Below are 20,613 nucleotides of genomic sequence, written 5' to 3'. Positions count from 1 at the left end.
ACATTAAGAAGGCTGCATTACAAAAAATATACTTTACAGAGGAGAAAATAGCCTTTAAAGATATTTCATTACCTCATTGATTACATAATACTGCCGTTGATGTGATCGTAGATATATAAAGTATTGAAAATATATATTTTATTATGTTTATGTAAATATTTAGAAAACGTTATTGCTTATGGATGCTCATTATTTAAATAATAAAGAATCTTTTACTTTTATGTACTGAACAAACAAAATACTTATAAGTTAGTAAGAATAAGCTTAGTTGAGTAACATCTTCAATTTGTATTGAATTCAATGTATATATCGAAAATCATGTACAATGAATGCAACTGATTGAATTCAATAAATATTTGATCTTGTGAAACGGCCATAATGATGATGTAGATAATTATAGATGCTCACATGGTTTTTGAGAGTCCGTATAAAGCTTATTACAATTCTATAAGTATACATTAAAATGCTTTTAAAATAGACATGTGTAATATAATTAAAACTTGTTTAAGTAAGATCATCACAAAAAAATAAATCCTTCAACAGTAAGTTATGTTTTATAAGATTTTAACAAAACACACATACAATAAGAGAATATTAATCATGCCACATAATTCAACACAAAATACTCATTCCAGTAGGCGCTACGTAAAAATAACTTCTATTTTTATGCTGATAACTTTGCATTGTTTTATATATATCATTATTTCTAACTTTTAATATTCTCTACACATTAACTGAAATTAATTATTTACAGAGTCTTAGCAAATGTTGGTCTGTACCACATACAGTTCGTACAATATCTCTACGTGAAACACATACAGTTCATTATTAGTAATTTCAATTATATTTCCATGAACTTAATGAAATTAGTATAGGGTCTAGGTTAATTGAGTACTTCTGAATTATTTTAATTGTGAGTTAACATACATACCAAATGCCATTCTTCCAGTAAAGTTGCCAAGAAGACAACAAGATAATATAAGTATGTATGTAGTACCATATTTTAAACCCCTAACAACTAACAAATTAGTAAAATATATAATTACGTGCGATATAGTGTGACATTTTTACTTGGACGGCATACAAATATAATAAAATGTCTATGACAATGTTAACTTTACTCATTATTATGGAAAGAAACAAAATGGGCAGATAAGCATATTCTACACTGACATTTAAAAATGCTCAATTCAAAATGAACATTTCTTCCCGATGACAAACAAAAAAGTTGTATGGTCGCGAATAATACATCCGTATGGCGTCACATCAGCGGAATATTCCCTTGGCATAAATGTGTGAAGTCTGTGGCACTTGTGGAGAAGTAAACCTTCGCTCGAAAACAAAAACAAATGAACGAACTGCTTTTTTTTTTTTATGGGATGTGCAATCGGAGACCCCTGGGGTGGTTGAAGAGTGTCAGGTCGGTCGCCAGACCAGATAGTAAAAGCTCAGGGGCTGAGGATAGAAAAGGCCTATCTCCAAATTATTTAGTATAAATGTTGTCATGTAATAGTTAAAGACTTGATTACACCCAGGTTTTAAAACCCATCATGATCATGAAGACACTGATCGGAAGGTAATGTGCAATACATTTCAATGGCCTTTTCAGTTTTTGCTAAATAATTATAAATATAAGCAAAATTTCACTTTATCTGGACAAATCAAAATATTGATAATATTATTTTCATCACAGAAATAATATATGATATGATAACTAAATTTGAAAAAAGCTGTTATGTTAAATGTATTGTATACTTTCAGTAGGCAAAATTTCCGGCCCCTAACTCTTATAGACTTTGAGAAAAACTGCCTTTTAAAATAACATTGATATAGATAGGAGCGCAAATTTGTGACACGGCCTCTTAACATCTTAGCTCTTGGTGCACGGCTTTTGGTAGGAATAGTTTTGTGGATGGAACGGACATCGCACGGAACGGAAACGTGTAACCACAGTGCTGCCATCTGTGACAGACGGGCATATTTTAATAAAATTACTTGTCGAGAATAAGACCCAAAGCAGGAATTTAGTCGTTTTTTTTTTCAAGTCTTTCGCTTTTATCAGAGCCGTTTCATTATAGAGTTAAAAAAAAATGTGTCTACTAATCGAATGATTCCATAGTCGATGCTCCGGCCACGAATTCTAGCGGCGGGTGCGAAAACTACATTTCATTCGCGTCAAGAAACGAAGTTGAAAACACAATTTTTTTATATATTTATCACGCTCGGCATTATTGTTAAGAATTCTACGTTAAATTTCGTGTCCGAGTTTTGTATTGTAAGTGTATGTGCAACATGAGAACACATTAATTTGCTCTTTACCGAGGTGTTACACATCTCTGGCAAGTACTGAAAGAATGGTACACATTTTTAAATGTAATAAACCCCTAGGATTATGGCTGGACGGAGTGGTGTAACCACAAATCTAAAAATTGTCAGGAGATAGCATGCTGTGACTAATTGAAGTCACGTGCTACCTTGTCATCGCTGTATTGCTAAACCCAAAACCCTGAGAAAATAGCACGTGACCACGCCTAATTGTGATTGGTAAGTACTTGTGAATTGTAATTTATTTTGTTAAACACAGCCAATGTACATGTTACGGGTAATGCTAGAAGAAGTAAACCTAGGTTTAACCGGGTTAATTTATCATTATCCAAGTTTGTTGGGTGAAGTCCGAATAACCACTAAAATAAATTTGAATTTTTAATTTCCCCATGTACACTTAGGTCTACCCAGTGCTCCTGGGTAATGTAAGAAAAACCAAATGATTGATAATTTTTGTTCGTTGATACCTTAACTAACCTAAAGTGCTTAAAAATGACGCAACGCCTAACACTACCAAGCCAGCGATGGGTAGACATCAATGTACATCGGTAAAGGCCGAATTCAAATTTATTTGAGTGTTTATTCGTAATTTATCCAACAACTTTGGATAGTGCTTAAGATAACCCGGGTAAACTTACGATTACTACTTCTTCTAGCATTGCGCTTAGCATGTATGTACACTACATGTTTAGTCTCCGGCAAACATGGAGCGGTCCACCAGCGGCTTGAGCAGTGTCCCCGGGTGCGACTCCAAATGATGTAACTTGATGTAAGCTTTTGGACATACGCCATTGCTAAAGCACATGTATGTATGTAGAAGAAAACTACAAAAACACAAAAGACGAAACTTAACAGGAATATTATGGAATATTATGTGGTGTTTATATTGTTACGAGCGCGCTTGGCTGCAGTGCTTGGCGTCGCCGCACTCGTTCGGCCTGTCTGCGCCCCCTTCCACCCGCATCCTCTCCCTGGTATCTCGTGTCATACTATCTCGCTACATCCTGACCGTCGCAGCGCGCACCTGCCTCAGATCGGGTTACTTAAAAGAGGCCGCACTGCGGAATAAAATGACTCAGACGCCTTTATCGGCGTTCTTAGAGCAGCCACCGCGTCCTTCGAGGACTCACGACGCGTTTCTGGGCATTTCGACGGCGAAGGTCGCGAGATATCTCGGAGACATGCCCGATTATTCTGGATGGGAACCCAAGGGCTATTTAAGGAGGTTGGGCCGACCTTCGAGTCAGTGAGTCAGTCGGTGACTGAGTGAGTTCTCCCGCGGCGGAGTTTCCGGGCGATAGTGCCGCAGGTGCGGCAGAGTGGCGAAGTCCTTGGACGAAGGTTCCAGGGCAGGGAGTGAGTAAGTTCAGTGGAGTCGGGAGTTTTCCCGCGGCGGAGTTTCCGGGCGATAGAGTCGCGGGCGCGGCGGAGCCGAGTAAAGTTCCGAGTGAGGCGTCGTGTGGGATCTCGGCGAAGGGTGTGACGGCGGCGGCGGAGTGCGGCGACGGAGTCCCGCGGCGGAGACCCACGAGGGGTGCTGCGGTCAGAGTTGCGCCGGAAGTGCGGCCCAGCGAGGTGTGTGAAACGAGTGACTGGGGAATTGGCATTTCTTTAAGTGTAGTTAATTATTTGCCAATTTAGAAGATTATTTGTAAGTGACAAGTAGTGGTAATAAATAAAACTGTGTGTGTGAAATAAAATCTATTAATTGGGCTATCCTTTACGAACCCGCAGGGAAATCGTAACATTTTGGTGTCAGAAGTGGGATAGCCCTAATTAATAGATTTAGGATTCAGTTAGAGTATTAGAATAAAAGTTAAGGATAGAATTTAGTTTACGAGAATATAGTTAGTGTTTAGAACTTTAGTGAATTTTAAATTTTCTAGAGTTAGTTTGAGTATACTGTAGTCAGTGTTAGTTTTGAATGTAATAGAGTTATTGTTAGTTAAATTAGAAGGTTCGGCTAGGTCATTTAAAATTAAGAACAGTATTAGAAAAAATTTTATTTAGGCTTGTAGTATATGTGGACAAGAAAGATGGCTGCCGATGAGCTTAAGAATGTCCTGGCATTCTTGGCCGAACTGAAGAGTGGCCAGGAAGAAATGAAGAATGTAATGAAGAGTAACAGGGAAGAAATGAAGAATGAAATGAAGAGTAACAGGGAAGAAATAAAGAATGGCCAGGAGAAAATGGAGAATAGGCTGGAGGAGATGAAGAGTAGCCAGGAGAAAATGGAGAATAGGCTGGACGAGATGAAGAAGGGTCAGGAATAAATGTTAGCCAGTATGAAGAAGGGTCAGGAAGAAATGTTAACCAGTATAAATAAGGGTCAGGAAGAAATGTTAGCTAGTATGAAGAACTTTAAGGAAGAAATGGTATCTAGTACAAAGAACTTTAAGGAAGAAATGGTAACTAGTATAAAGAAATTTACGGAAGAAATGAAGAGTGGAAGGAAGGAGAGTAAGAACCACCATGAAGAAAAGAAGAGCGGGTCAAATTATAGCCTAGAGGAAATGAAGAAGGGTCAGGAAGAACTGAAACATGGCCAAGAAGAAATGAGGAATGAAATGAAGACCGAAGTGAAGATAAGCATAGAAGGGAAGAACAGCCAAGAGAAAAACAGCGAAGAGAAGAACGGCGAACAGAAGACCGGTCAGGAGAAGCACAGCGAAGAGAAGAACAGAGAAATGAAGACCAGCCAAGAGGATACCAGCCAAGAGGAGACCAGCCAAGAAGAGACCAGCCAAGAGGAGACCAGCCAAGAAGAGACCAGCCAAGAAGAGAACAGTGAAGAGAATAACAGTGAAGAGAAGAACTACAAAGAGAAGACTAGCGAAGAGAAGATTAGCGAAGAGAAGACCAGCGAAGAGGAGACCTGCCGAGAGGAGACCAGTCAAGAGAACAGTGAAGAGAACAGCGAAGAGAACAGCGAAGAGAACAGCGAAGAACACTGCGAAGAGGACATTAGCCAAGGAGAGGAGAACAGTCAGGACATGAAGATGAAAGAAGAGCTGAAGAAAAGCCGAGAAGAGATGTACATGAGTCAAGAAGAGATAGAGAAGTGCAAAGAAGAAACGAAGGAAGACCAAGAAGAAACACAGGAAGACCAAGAAGAGGTGAAGAAGAACCAAGAACAGGGGAATAAAGACCGAGAAGAGAAAATGAGAACACAAAGAGTGAAGAAGATGGTGCAAGGAGTAACTGAAAGCAGTCCAGACGATATTCATAAGAACAAAGAGGGAATGAGGAACCAAGAAGAGACGAAGAAGAGCTGGGAAGAAATGCTTTGTGAACAAGTAGCTACGAGAGAACAAACAGAGAGAAAAAGGGAAGAAACAAGCGAACCATTGGGAGGCAACGAGCAATGCTCTCAAGAGTATCGAGTCCTTCCAAGGCAATGGTCGGTCCGTCTCGGGCAGCTGACTGAACGACATGGGGAATCTGCGACCCAGAAGTGTCGCCGGGCGACAAGAGAAGCTACATCTAATGAGAGAGAGGGTTACCTGGTGAGACTGTACAGCCCGCGATGGAGGAAAGGCAGGAGACCTAAACTTCGAGTAGCATGGGGACCTCCAGGAGGAGATGCATTATCTGTTCGGGACGAACAGGTTTAAGGAGGGGGCAATGTTACGAGCGCGCTTGGCTACAGTGCTTGGCGTCGCCGCACTCGTTCGGCCTGTCTGCGCCCCCTTCCACCCGCATCCTCTCCCTGGTATCTCGTGTCATACTATCTCGCTACATCCTGACCGTCGCAGCGCGCACCTGCCTCAGATCGGGTTACTTAAAAGAGGCCGCACTGCGGAATAAAATGACTCAGACGCCTTTATCGGCGTTCTTAGAGCAGCCACCGCGTCCTTCGAGGACTCACGACGCGTTTCTGGGCATTTCGACGGCGAAGGTCGCGAGATATCTCGGAGACATGCCCGATTGTTCTGGATGGGAACCCAAGGGCTATTTAAGGAGGTTGGGCCGACCTTCGAGTCAGTGAGTCAGTTGGTGACTGAGTGAGTTCTCCCGCGGCGGAGTTTCCGGGCGATAGTGCCGCAGGTGCGGCAGAGTGGCGAAGTCCTTGGACGAAGGTTCCAGGGCAGGGAGTGAGTAAGTTCAGTGGAGTCGGGAGTTTTCCCGCGGCGGAGTTTCCGGGCGATAGAGTCGCGGGCGCGGCGGAGCCGAGTGAAGTTCCGAGTGAGGCGTCGTGTGGGATCTCGGCGAAGGGTGTGACGGCGGCGGCGGAGTGCGGCGACGGAGTCCCGCGGCGGAGACCCACGAGGGGTGCTGCGGTCAGAGTTGCGCCGGAAGTGCGGCCCAGCGAGGTGTGTGAAACGAGTGACTGGGGAATTGGCATTTCTTTAAGTGTAGTTAATTATTTGCCAATTTAGAAGATTATTTGTAAGTGACAAGTAGTGGTAATAAATAAAACTGTGTGTGTGAAATAAAATCTATTAATTGGGCTATCCTTTACGAACCCGCAGGGAAATCGTAACAATATCTTGTTGACAATAGCAATTTTTTGGCTTAATTTGTGTTTTTGATTTTTGTGTTTTTTGTTGTTTTCTTCTACAGACATACATGTGCTTTAGCAATGGCGTATGACCAAAAGCTTACATCAAGTCATACACTCGCATTGCACAAATCTTTCAAAGATAATCCCAATGACGTACTTGACTCACCCTGGAGGAACAATTTCATCAACCAAAGGACACGGCATGGCCTTGGGATTACTGAACTAGAGGCAATGGTCATGCTTTCTTGGGCAGATAAGAAGAGGTCAAGTCCATTGCGGGCCGTGAACGTGACGAGATAAACACAGCCCCGAGAGCGAAGCAGAAAGAAAGCCTTCGCCTGATGTAACAGTCGTACCGCCCGCGGGCTTGTTTCTTACAGAAGACCAGATTATACGCATCTATTCTAGTACAGCCAAAGAAAAAAAAAAGGTTGGTCCAAAGGTAACGAATACCAGAATGTATACAGGATAAGTTTGAATTCGACCGAAAAACTTTGACTGCCGGTCCACTACGACAAAATATTATGGAAACATTTTATTCGACTTATGGTCTAAATTGCTTCCCAAGGCTGTTAACTTCTTTGAATTTGGGGCTGAAGGAAATTTTTTATTGTAAATAATACACAAAGTATTTAATCTAGAATACATAGCATTAGTATTTTACACATATAGATTGTGGCGTGTTATTACTCCAAATTATTTCAATGAAATAATTATGTATGCTACAGCGACGAAAATTCGCGGTGGTTGTAGAACTTCGTTTAATTAAACATAATCCAGTCGCTCTAGTTCAATCTTTGAATACGTTCTCCATTATTAGTAACAAAAATGTTATTCAGACCCAACTTAAAACAAGAAGCACTTTAGACCATAAGTCATAGATAGGTTTTCAGCTTATTTTGTCGAGATGAATGTGAACCTGAAGTTTGTAGGTCCGATTCAGACTCATCCTGTACATTTTTATTTATTAAATATATGCGTTATCTCCTGATCCTCTGGTGACTAAATGTTTCTAAAACTGCTTTACACCTGGCCTATTTCACTTTTTTCGGAAGAACTCATAAAATCAAACTTTGAAAAATACTCTTTCGGTATCATTAAGTCATAACAGAAATTTGTGCACGCATGGATGCATGCGTCAGGGAAACTGCAGCGGGGCGCAGCTATTTCCTATTCCCAGCACCAATATTCAACTCATCACTGGATGCAAGTTTTAATAGCATCATCTTGGGTAAAGTCTCGCTTCCAGAGGTAAAACTTAGTCCCTAATTCGGAACTACTAGCGTGAACAATTCATGTGTGTAACGTTAAAAAAGGAAACGGGAGAGTTCAGTCAATCCGGGCTGGGAACACGTGACTGTTTGAACATGCGGTAGCTATGGGCAGAGATCATAGCTTGACGTCAAAACTGTTTGTGTAAGAGCAAACTAATATTAAGATGTTTAGAGCTACCACATTGACGTCACCATTAAAAACAAATATGTTGAAGAACCGCTATCGCTGTCAGCTTACAAAAGAAATTAAAGTTCCCGAAACGACTGCAATTGCGGAATTCTCGGCATCGTTTTACTATCTGAATAGTATGCATTGTTTTTACAGATAATGTACAATGGTATATTTGTTAAAATTATCCCTAACATGTTTTCTGTGACATACTCCCCTGGTCATCTCCACACTGTTTTTCGACCATCTGAATGGTGCAGACCAAAGCGAGACTCGTCTGTGAACTCCTCTATGCCTTTCCAAAGACAATCAGTTATGGTTTGGGGAGGAATAAATTTCCACGCTCGTACTGAATTGATTTCCATTGATAATTGGGGGGGGGGGGGGGGTCTGGCTTCCCAAAAGTACATTGAGGATGTGCTCCTAGAGACTATGATCCCATTTGCTCCATTTATTGGTGAAAAGTTCAGTTTGATGCAGGATAATGCACGCCCGTATATCGCAAGAACTGTCAGCGAATACTTGGAGCGCGCGGGAATTACAATTTTGTGTTTGCCTGCACGATCTCCCGACATTAATCTGATGGAGCCTTTGTAGGCTAATTTAAGGAGACGTGTTAGACATCGTAATACTCCTCCTAATGACTTAAAATAGCTTTAAATTTCTCTTCGCGAAGCTGTGCCGGTGGAGTACGTTCAAAACGTCATTCATTCTATGTCTGAAAGGATTAGGGTCCTTCGCCGTGCAAGAGAGTAGAACATCCGTTATAAGTAGGCCATCCCTCGTTAGAAAACCTGAAGACCGAAGAATTATCAGTTTACAGAAAAAAGTAATGATTTCTTATTTTTATACGTGATAATTTCTTATTTTAATCATTTTTAAATTTATTTGTACAGTGTTATTTATAAAATTAAAGGTTTCTAGTAGAATGTTTAAATATCCTGTAAAGAAACTAATTCTTAGAACAAAATTTAAAAAAAAAACCTTTCGGCATAGCCTACATGCGTAGGTAGTTATCGAATTCCCTTTTTATTTTTGAAAATTTGGAATCTTCTATAAACTTTCTGGAACATTTTGTGAACTTAACGTAGGCTACATAAAATATTTATGTTCTCCAATATTACAAAATAAGCGATTAAATATTTGCTCATTTTCATGCAGCGAAATATTACGAATATTTTTAACTCAATGAATCCAGCATGGAATAGTTTACAAAGCAGTACTGAATATATTAGAACAAATTTGATATTATATGCGAACTAAGGTAATTAATTTTTTTGATCTTCAAACATTATTTTTCAACCCTTGCCCTAATAACGTGGTCGTATAAAAATTTACATTGCACCAAGGTTTAAGATAATATTAAGATTGTTTAAAATAAAGTCAAACGAATTTGATACTAAGAAAGTTTTATTTTTTTTTATTTCAACCCATATTTTTACGGTAATAATGCGTTTCATCAGAAATTGTTTCAGCCAAAGTTTTAGATGAAGTTTAGGCTTCATACAATAAATTATAACGGATATGAGAGCACTGCTATTTTAAAAAAAATGTAATGTTTATTTTTTACTTTCAAACCTCGTTAGTCCCACCCCTTGCAGTAATGGTCGTGTAAACAAAAATGCATTTTAACAATAGTTTTAGTTAATATTTAGACAGTTTACCTAAAATAATAATGGATTCGATAGTGTACCGGGTAGGGAAGTTTTGTTTAATTTCTCATTCCAACCCCAGGTTGTCAACCCCTTGCAATAATGGTTTGTACTATCAAAAATTGTTTGACACATAAGTTTTAGGTAAAAATTATACGATTTACAAACAAAACGGATTTGATAGTGTGACTACTAAGAGAGTTATTAATTTTTTGCTATTCAACCCCTGTTTATTTCATCCCTTGCAGTCATGTAGGTCGAATAAAAAATTATTTCAGACAAAAATTGTAGATAATAATTCATGGTTACACAATAAATTGGAACAAATTTGATAGTGTACATGGTTCGGAAATTAGGATTTTTTTTAAATTTTACCCTTTATTCTTTCAACCCCCTGCAGCAATGGTTCATGTCATCAAAAATTGTTTCAGAAAAAAGTTTTAGATAAATATTATAAGATTAATATACCATTTTTACGAATTCGATGTTTTGCCTACGAAGGGAGTTGTGATTTTTTGTACTCCAACCATTGCTTTTTCAACCCCTTGCAGTTATGGTTGGTCGTATCAAAAACTTATTCAGACAAAATATTTTTGTATTACTAATACGAATTATAATTTGTTCAAACGGATGTGATATTTTACATATTACGGGAGTTACAGAATTTTTTTTTTCTGTTTTTCAATTAACCTTCACCCCATTTCTACCGCTTTGGTCGCATATTGCCCTGCCCATTAACGAACTAGACAGATTTTTCATTACTGGATTTGTTATGTATGAGTTTGGAAGTGATTTGTGAAAAATGGCGACAGTTATCGTGTTCACAAAATTGTGATATATAAATAATACTTTTTCAGTAGACAATGGTTTTGGGGTTTATGGACCATAAAAAAATCGCACTGTGGTAACGGCTACAATGTTTCTTTGAAATCTACCTAACATATAACCATTTAATGGAAAGCTATGTTTTATGAAAAAAATTACTTTGATTAGTTTGAAGCTTAAGTAAACAAAATTTAGAGAAGGGGGGGGGGGGGATTTTTCTTAAGGAGATAGTATTCTCCGACAGTAAGTAGTACATTTATCAAAGGAAAATACAAGTGGCTATAATTTTAGGTCTATAATCTCACGTTATAGTTTCCTACTCACTCTGAAGCTCATTTATTATTTTTTAAATCTACTGATGACGGATGTCGATCGATCTAACGACCTTCGGCTCAAAGTCCAGCTTGTTCACAAATACACCGAAGGATTTTTAGTATTACGCGGCATTGCAATTAAATTAACAAAGTAATCTTCTTTTCGATCTAAAATTAACTTGAATATAATAAATAAAGTAAAATATTGTTATCGATTCACTTTTATGGCTTGCATTGTTATTATTTCTAATGGATACGTGACTGTGTTGCGATAGAATGTTGAGATACCAATAGCTTATCTCGCTTTAGCTACAGCATTTGAAAACTGCATAGTAAGGAAATTATTACGTGTAATCTAAACGTTTCGAATGGGGACGAGGAAATAAGTGGTAAACACAATAAACTAGCATTCCGCAACTCCTGGATTCTAATCTCGGCGCATACATCATGAGATACGTTTCCCTCTGGTTTCCTGAAACCTTCTTCAAAACTACTGGAATTGTTGCTAAATTTCCTTGCCTATTTCGTCACCGGCAGTAGCGGATACAGGAATTGGGGGGGGGGGGGGGGTAGATTAAAAAAGAATCAAATTTTTAGCACATTTATTTACACTATTGACACTAACACACTGATATAGGGGACTAGAGTAGCAGCCAAAAATAATGCCGTTACGAACTGGGAAGCAGGGCCAGATACCTGAGCGGGCCTTCCAGCGGCAGTCTGGCCCGGGGCGTCTCACACGGCCACTGACGTCATGCGCGCATACCGTGGGGGATTAGGGCGGCACTGCCTCGCCACTCCCCTCCCTACGTCCTCGGCGCTGGGATCTATCCCTGAGTGACCTGGGAATTCCGCGTGCTTACTGAGGCCGCCGCATGGAGTGGTGTGAATACTGCGCCGCTATTCTGGATGCTTCGAACGTCGGGTCGGCCCGGGATGTCGCGACACGTCACACACACTCTAGTATTTTCCAGAAAGACTGCCTACGGGTAAAAAAGCGGAAACGCCGGCCTCCGCGAGTTCCGAGAGTTCCAACAGGCGAGTGGAGTGAAGTGCGAGAGACCCCCTCGTCGCGGCGCGACGCGGAGTGACATGACCGTGCGTGTGCGACAGAGTGACGCGCGACTGTGTGTGTGGACAGATACGAGGTAAGGGGCGAACCACTGTTGAGCCTAGCTCCAGTGAGGAGTGGGAACAGTGGACTGGACAGATACTTAGTGATTTATAAACAAACATTTTTTAGTGCGAGTGATTTGTGAACTGATACTAAGGGTAGTGTTTTAATTAGTGATGTAAATAATAATAGGAAATAAAATTGTATAAACATTAATTGGGCTATCCTTACGAACCCGTTTTCCCCATTCGTAAGAATACTTTCTTCATTCATATTTAAAGAATTTTTTCTTAACTTTGGAGGGGGGAGGGATATATTTCCCCGTTCCACCCCACCCCCTTCTGCGTCCGCCACTGGTCACCAGGACCCCTAATTTTTAATGTAATTACTTATGGTTACATCACTTACGAACTCGCGTTCGAAAAGAACGCAAAACTCAATAAAAAATTTAAAAAACCAAATTAGGGGTTAAAATACACATTATACGTTACGTAGCCACGCTGTTAAAAACTTTCACCTTAAGTTTACGAACAGGTTTGTTACAAATTATCCAACGAATTTTGTAAACTGACGGATATCTTCGTGAAATTAAGGTACTACGTTTGCTTAGATCGAACGTGAACTCGTAAGAAGATATTTTTCATTCTTAAAACCGTAGAAAAAATTTGTTCACGGCAAAAACAATCTTCGTCCGACGCGCCTGTTCACACCGTGAACAAAAAAACAACAACCCGGAAGTCCGAACCCCGACAAGTTTAAGAGAACAGCTGTAACTTATAGTTTGAGGCGCGATCTATCTTGAAATGTCCGAAGGTTTATTGTAATTTCTAACAGTGTATCTTAGGAACAAGACAGCACAAAACATGACCAAACTTGACTACCTACTTAAACTAGCAATAACTGTGAATGAAACGCTCAATAACTGAGAATCAACGCTAACTAAGACTAATTTATACATACATACGTACATACATACATACATATAGGTATATGTGTGTGTGTGAGTGTGTGTGTGTGTGTGTGTGGGTGGGGGGGGGGGGGGTGAAAAAAAGTTGTGAAAATAATGAGTGCCTCCGAACAAAAAAAAACGATGGGACCAGAAAGCTCAGCAATTACTGTACGGACTCAAAATCACACGCTAACTGATATATAGTTGCATGGCACTACGGGGTTTCAGACTATCCACCCGCCGGGCGTCCTTATGGCAAGTCAGCACAATATGCACTAGTTTTAATTTTTAATCATTAGCTTTTAAACACATAATTTTTTTCTTTTAAATCCGTCTAATTGTTTTTTTTTTTTTCGCGATACTCAAACAAACACAAATATTCAATGATCATATAGAAATTAAATAAAAACTAATTCATGTACAACAGTTTTAATGAACTATTTTTAACTCAATAATAAAATAATTATCTATATAAAGATACAAAATTTATATGGATTAACCGCGTGGTTTTTGCTACATGTTTCCTTCAAAAACTATCACTTTTATCCCATGATCCTTAAGGCATGAATTCTGTATTAATTTATCCAGTGGTGAATGATGAGTTTTTATGATTTAGTACGTCCTGTACACTTAAAAAAACTCGAATATAGCAATGTAAACCATTTATGTCAAGTCTTGTGGAAATTCTTTTTTACGTGAACATTTTGCGATAATAATTTATTGTTTTGTTACGAGCTTTTGTTATTTACAGGATCATTCGACGTACTAAAATAAAACAGCCTGTAAAACGTGGTCAATATATATAAAATAATGCTATTAGGGTGACTGGATAAAACTTGGATACGTGATACGCGCTATTACCTCACTGGGGAATTTCAATGACATTCCGGGATTTAAAAAAAATTGGTTGTCTGTAAAGACGGTTTACGGACGATAGTTTAACATGACGTCATAACAAAACATTAATGAAATTATTGCATACTTTTATGAATAAAATTGAATCATTTTTATTTTAATAATAAAAGAATAAATACTTTAAATTATACTAGTTATCAGATTTTTAAAATGCAAGAATAATTAACCTTTATTGCCGAAATTGTTGTTGCAATAAGCAATGAAAACCAAATTAACTTTTCGTTTAAATAAATTATGAACAAATTTTCATATAAATAAACTGTAATCAAATATCTAACATAACCTATTATTACTGCACTCACCGACAGATGCTACTTTTTTTAAAAACAAAATAATAAATACAGCGTAACGGGACAATGTGCGTAACGGGACAAGCTAACGGAACCATGTGTGTAACCGGACACATATTCGTGCGTGCAGCCGGTGTTCATCGATTTATTAGACGTTGTTACGTCAAAAAAAAAATTCTCTGACCAATTTAGACTTCCCTGATTGTTCAGAGAGTGGACATTCTGATTCACTTCCATGCGTTGCGAAACCGAGCCGAGAGCGTTGCACGAACGTCAAGCTGCTGCGCTAGAAGCACCAGCGAGCGTCGCACCTATCAGTCCGCATACACACTCGACTAGGCGGGCCACCATAAACTGTTGTGTTTTGACGTGACAACGTCTAATAAATCGATGAACGCCAGCTGCACGCATGAAAAAGGAATGCTCATTGTCCCGTTATGCACATTTTACAGTTACGCTGTGTCCCGTTACGCTCATTGTACGTTTGCGCCGCATCTATCTCTCTTCCACTCGATTAACAACCATCGAGTTGACTTTTTCGAGGCACATTAAACTTGAAACACTCCCATTCGTTTCCTACTTTTGCTATCATCGTCCTATCCTTAACAGAATAACACAGATTGGAAGAAGTTAAATAGCAAACATGTATAAAAATTATAGTTAAAATAATCTCTTCGTTAAAGTAATAAACATATTTGAATTAATGAGTGCAAATAAAAGTAAATTTATCAATTAAATTGTAGATTTCATTTCACTCCTTCTTTGTATCCATACAAAATAGTGATAATTCAATAAAAATGATTCAATTTTATTCATAAAAGTATGCAATCATTTCATCAATGTTTTATTATGACGTTGTCACGTTAAACTATCGTCCGTAAACCGACTTTACTGAGAACCAATTTTTAACGTGTGTAAGTGGCTGGGTGTTCATGATTTGATTCGTCCCGTGAGGGTGAAGCGGTGACACGGAGCTGGAAGAGATGCGTTGACGGAGGAAAATGGAGTACCCCGAGAAAACCCACCGGCTCACGGAAAGCGTCCGGCACGTCTTCCTGCATCTGGCCGAGTCGGGATTCGATCCTGGGTGGCTTTGGAGGAGGCCGTAAGCTGTATCACAAACTAAGTGGACCTTGTGTTAAAGGAGGCATTGAAGTAATCCAAATTGTTTTACCAGCAGAGGGAGGAGGGATTGGAATATTACAAGTTTTTTTTTTCCAGAAGTGTATTGTTAATTGCTTTGTTTCCGTTTTATAGTTAGCAATCGCCATATCGTAGAAATTGTTTTTACGAAAAAAAAAAACTCTTATGTGAGGTGTATCATTTATTTAGAATATTTAATTGATCAAATTTAAATTAATAAAATATTTAACATATTTTGACACATAATATAGCTGAAAAGAGTTATACATAGAACTATGTATTATAATTATTAGAACAATGTATAATTTTTTCTGCTCCATTATGTTTCGAAATATAATTTTACAAACTTTTGATCCTATCCCCTCTGATCCTATTCACCCCGTTTTACGGTACAAGGAGAAACACGGCGATGTCCGACGCACACGGCACACGGCACACGGCACACGGCAAGCGGCAAAAGGCAGCACTCGTGGAAATGGTAAGGGGAAGTGGAAGGGTGAGTTCCGCGAAGAGGGAACTGAAGAAGAGGGAAGCGATAATCGTTATCGGCTGTTGACATTCGCGGTCGTTCGCGAGCTAAGCCATGCCCACCACGCGCTCTGCGTCCGCGCGCCTTACACGGCAGGCGACTTCTAAACACGGTGTCAGTGGCGTCGTTAGGATGATATTTTTTTTCTCTTTTGATGGCCTACGGCGTTAGCCAGCAGCCATGGTTCAAAGCAGCGTAACTACAATCTACATGAAGGATAAGGGTGTGGATGCCTAGTCTTCTCGGTAGAGGCCTATCTACCACATGATTTGAAGGCCATGGACGAGAGGAGTATTATGATGGGATTAGTAACCGGCCACCACGGAATATTGACTAAACATGGGTTATATTAGAATATTATTATGTGTAATGAAATCTACTAATATCTTGCATACTTCTTGTGTATGTTCATATAACATCGAAGGGTACGGCAAGGGGAACGACAATCCTAATGTGTTTGGTGCGATGAGGAAAGACTGAATAGAACAGGGATGACGAACCTTTAACGGTGAACGTGCCATCGAAGAATCTGGACTAAGTGATGATAATAATAATAATGAATAATAATAATAATGAATAAAAATAAAACTAGATATTATTAACTTTAAGAAAAAAACTCATTAACATCTTGAAATTTATACAGCAGTCGCAATGTTACTATTTCATGTTTATTTAAATAGAAGAAAAGATTAGTGTGATTTCTGCGGTTTCAAATTAGATGCTAAATATCTAATATTAGGCTCGTACTTTGATACTTTCAGCGATCAAGTACATAGATTCTTTAATTATTGGCGTGCCCGAATAATTTTTTTCGAGGGCAAACACAGAGGCGCGTGTCATTTGTTCGCCATCCGTCACCTCGGGGGTTATATGCCTAGTTATGAATCAGAACTCTCTCGTGGTTCGGATAGCTGATCTCAGTTGCTTTTACTGGCCATTTAGTAAATTTTAATGCATACCATAATATGGCTGCTTAATATTTCAAAATTCAGAGATCTTTGGCCCATACGTATAATGAATTACTATGGTTATTTTAGATCTCGCAGTTTGGATAATCTTACACAGAGAAAAAGGTTTGTTTGTATCAAACAAATATTTGTTTATATATTGCGAAACAAATATTTACTTGGCGGAACAAAATATTTTGTTAGTTTAACTAAACTCGGTAAGTAACAAAAATAATTTGTTACACCTAACCAAATATGCAATTGAGTTGACAAAATCATTTTGTTGGGTCAACAGAATCTTTCCTACTACAAAATATGTGTTTGCATTAACAAAATATATTTATTTCGTTATTTCGCCATATATAAACAAATATTTTGTTGAGGCAAACAAACCTTTCTCTCGGTGTAGTCTACGTGCTTATCATTGGCTCTTCCTTGGGCTTGAGGCAAACCAAATATCGGCACTGCAAACCTCGTGGTTCCGAGGAACTTAGGGTGCGGTTACACGGGACCCTGAACTACTTCAGGTGAACATGTTTAAGTAAACACGTTTACAAACGCGAAAGTGTGCGGTTACACGGTAGTTGCTGAAAAGTGTGTTTAGCTCTAAAACCGATTGTCTACTGTCAACGAATGACTGTGTTGTTGATCTCTATTTTTTAATTGCATCCAGAAAACGCGGGATTTTCTCACTTGTTTATACAGCAGTATCAGCAGAAATGAAATGTGTTTACATATTGCTCAATATTTTTTTACAAATCGGGAATTCAAACATGCACAGTAAAATTTTTAAACTTATTTTTTATTATTTTTTGAGCGAGAGTACCTATCTCAGTTTTAAGAAAATTAAGGTCAGGATAAATTAAAAAATATATGTAATTATCTGTTGGTTTTTTTTTTTGTTGCATTCGGTAAAATATTACTCGAACTTGTGCCAGAAACACTTTCCATCTAGAATTTCTGCAAAAGACTGTTTATATTCTAACCAGCCAATCAGAGGCTAATGTAGAAGATATGTCGATCTGAACTACTTTGCCAACCTGTTTAAGTTAAATGAGAAATGGCCTCGAACGAAACATGTTCAGACTGTGTGTAACCGCACTCAACAGCTAAACATGTTCACCTGAAGTAGTTCAGACTCCCGTGTAACCGCGCCCTTAGTCCACATGCTTGTTGTTTGCCCCTGATGTTATCATAAGGCATAACATAAATAGCACCTAAAGGACGCCTATGATGACATCAATAATTTATCGGGAAGTTGCCTTCTATTAGTCTCCTTGTTCGTAGTGAGTACGATCAGAATGCACTAATAACTTTAATAATCATAGTTATTTAATTTTTTTTAATGTATGTTGATTTTTTTTTATGATGGAGCCTAAGAAGGCTGACAAGATAGCGCACTACAAAGTGTCTGATGATCGGGTGATCGGCACTAGTTCGCTATAGTGGTTAACATGTGAAGCAAGATGACGATTGATTGACACAATCGCACACTAACAGATGGAAATAAAAACAACAGCGGCCAATATAGCTGCTGCGACGTAACACTGGCAGGTTACACATATTCTCGGGGTACTTTCTACCCTTGAACAACACAGCTACTATGGTAACGTCTGCCATGTTACCCATTTGTGACCCTGCGGGAAATCGAACCCGGATCGTTTTGGTTGAAGGTGATTGGGCTGACCGCCCAACCCCCATGAACCTTATAGCACAAAATAAATGACGAGACTTCATTTTATTTTGCAACAGCATACATATTTCATTGAATATTATTTCAATATTTCAATCACTTAAATGATATATTAACTGCGTTCTTCCATTATTATGTTAGCAAGTTTTTCTCCCTAAAGTTTTAGAAAAAAAATGGACTCAAAACGGAGGGGAGGGAGTAGAACCTTTTTGAAAATTTAAGGGGTCTTCAGTCTTCAACTCACTGCATCGCTACATTGCAATTACAACACGTAAAATAATTACTTACCGGGTCAGAAGGCGACAAAGACTTGTGGCACAAAGTTATCCTTGATGAACAAGCACGACGTCACACACATCACAGTTATGTTATCCCTCGGCACTCGCAAACAGGGCAATTGTCAAAAGAAAAACTAGCACACCAAATAAAAACTCTTCGCCGCAGAAAGATATAATTTTTTAAGACAAATACTAAAAGCATAAAAAATTTCCCCTAGAAATCGTAGCCGTCCTTTCGTAAAACAAATCAAACTGAAAAAAAAAATTAGTACTATAAAAATCGGCTTTGATATAATGAAACTGCGGGGAAAAAATTTGCTACGTTGGCTTGTTTCAACGTTTACGTTTCCCGTTTTCCTTGCCGTCACAGTCTAACTACCGCGCCGGTGCCGAAATACACGTGGCGTACCGTAACACACACACGGCGCGATGAATGACGCACGAGCATAGCGCCTGTCTTCCGTAAAAAAAAAAAAATTAAAAAAAGGAAATCGTAACCCGTTGGCGCCGCACACCTTTCGAGTAGTTCGACAGGCAACCACTGCTACCAACGGTCGAGCGCCAACTGAGGAAGCGTGCCTGCCCACCGCTTCAAGGGCTCTCTCTCTCCCCCATTCCCTCTCTTTCACTCCCTCTCTCTCTCTCTCTCTCTCTCTCTCTCTCTCTGACCGCCTTCCCCTTTTATCGCCCTGTGGCGAGCACATGCCGCGAGGTCTCGTCACTCTTACCCCCTCCTCCTGCGCACCCAGACACCTTCCGCCCCCCCTTCTCCCACAAGCTGCCCGCTGGGACTGCTGAGGTCACTGCCTCTAGCCACTGCCTTCATTGTTTTGACTGACACGCGTCAGCGTTCCCCGACGACACCGGTGTTTTACAAACCACGCGCAAGAAATGCAAGAAACGCAATACGCGAAAAGTTAAATACCAACTTTACGAATACCTGTTAATAAATTACGCAAGATGCAAAAAAAAAGCATAAACTGTCAACATCTTCTGTTTCCACCTTCTATGTTTGAAGTAACGTGTTTTGAAATATTTTTACCTCATGCACCGCGTTTCCTCTTATTTCACTACTGCACAGTCAAAAATTACGTTTTTAAATTTAATTATTTAAAAAAAAAAAAACAAGTTTTCGTGACGAAAAAGCATTATTTATGGAAAACACATATGGAAAAAATTTGTCTGTACTGTTATAAATTTTAAGGTGATTAGATTTGTGTTGGATTGTGAATTTAATGTTTTATAACACACAGTAGTTACCTAGCGTTTGTTTGGTGTTGCGACATTGCACTATTGTGTTTCTTGCAACTTGCATGGTTTGTAAACCCAGTCTTAGAATGCATCACAGAATCGGGGCAAGTATGTAGACGCTCGCTTAACACATTAGCACAACTAAAGTCATTGACTTTACGATGATAGTGTTGAAAAGGGAATTTTATCAGTAATTTTCCTATTTTGGGAAGAGTTTACAACGCGATACCATAACAATATTGAATACGTCATTAACATTATGGCGCTGATGTCCTACATTCTTACGGGTCAAGCGCGAAAACATGGGATGGGGGGGGGGGGGTTAATCTGGGAACATTGACACGCTTGTTTTGCACAAAGAAATCTTCTTTGTGAAACTAACTTCCGGGTATCGTATTATACACTTCAGACAATTTATTATAGAACACGATACCGAAGATA

The 20,613-nt window shown here is 39.0% G+C and overlaps 1 protein-coding gene across 3 annotated transcripts in view; it reads right to left on the bottom strand.

Moving 5' to 3' along the window:
• LOC134535518 (V-type proton ATPase 116 kDa subunit a 1-like) overlaps positions 1 to 19,488 on the bottom strand; it is a 279,710-nt gene extending 260,222 nt beyond the window's left edge. For 2 of the 3 annotated variants that reach the window (XM_063374659.1, XM_063374661.1), the window contains exon 1: positions 18,932 to 19,488. The gene's annotated coding sequence lies outside the window, so the exon portion shown is untranslated. The remainder of the gene's footprint in view (positions 1 to 18,931) is intronic. The other variant, XM_063374660.1, reaches the window with a different exon arrangement.
• Between the last annotated feature and the right edge of the window lie 1,125 nt (positions 19,489 to 20,613).

Source organism: Bacillus rossius, chromosome 8, assembly GCF_032445375.1.
Source record: "Bacillus rossius redtenbacheri isolate Brsri chromosome 8, Brsri_v3, whole genome shotgun sequence".
In the NCBI taxonomy this organism is placed as follows: Eukaryota; Metazoa; Arthropoda; class Insecta; order Phasmatodea; family Bacillidae; genus Bacillus; species Bacillus rossius.
This window is presented reverse-complemented; position numbering and strand designations above follow the sequence as displayed.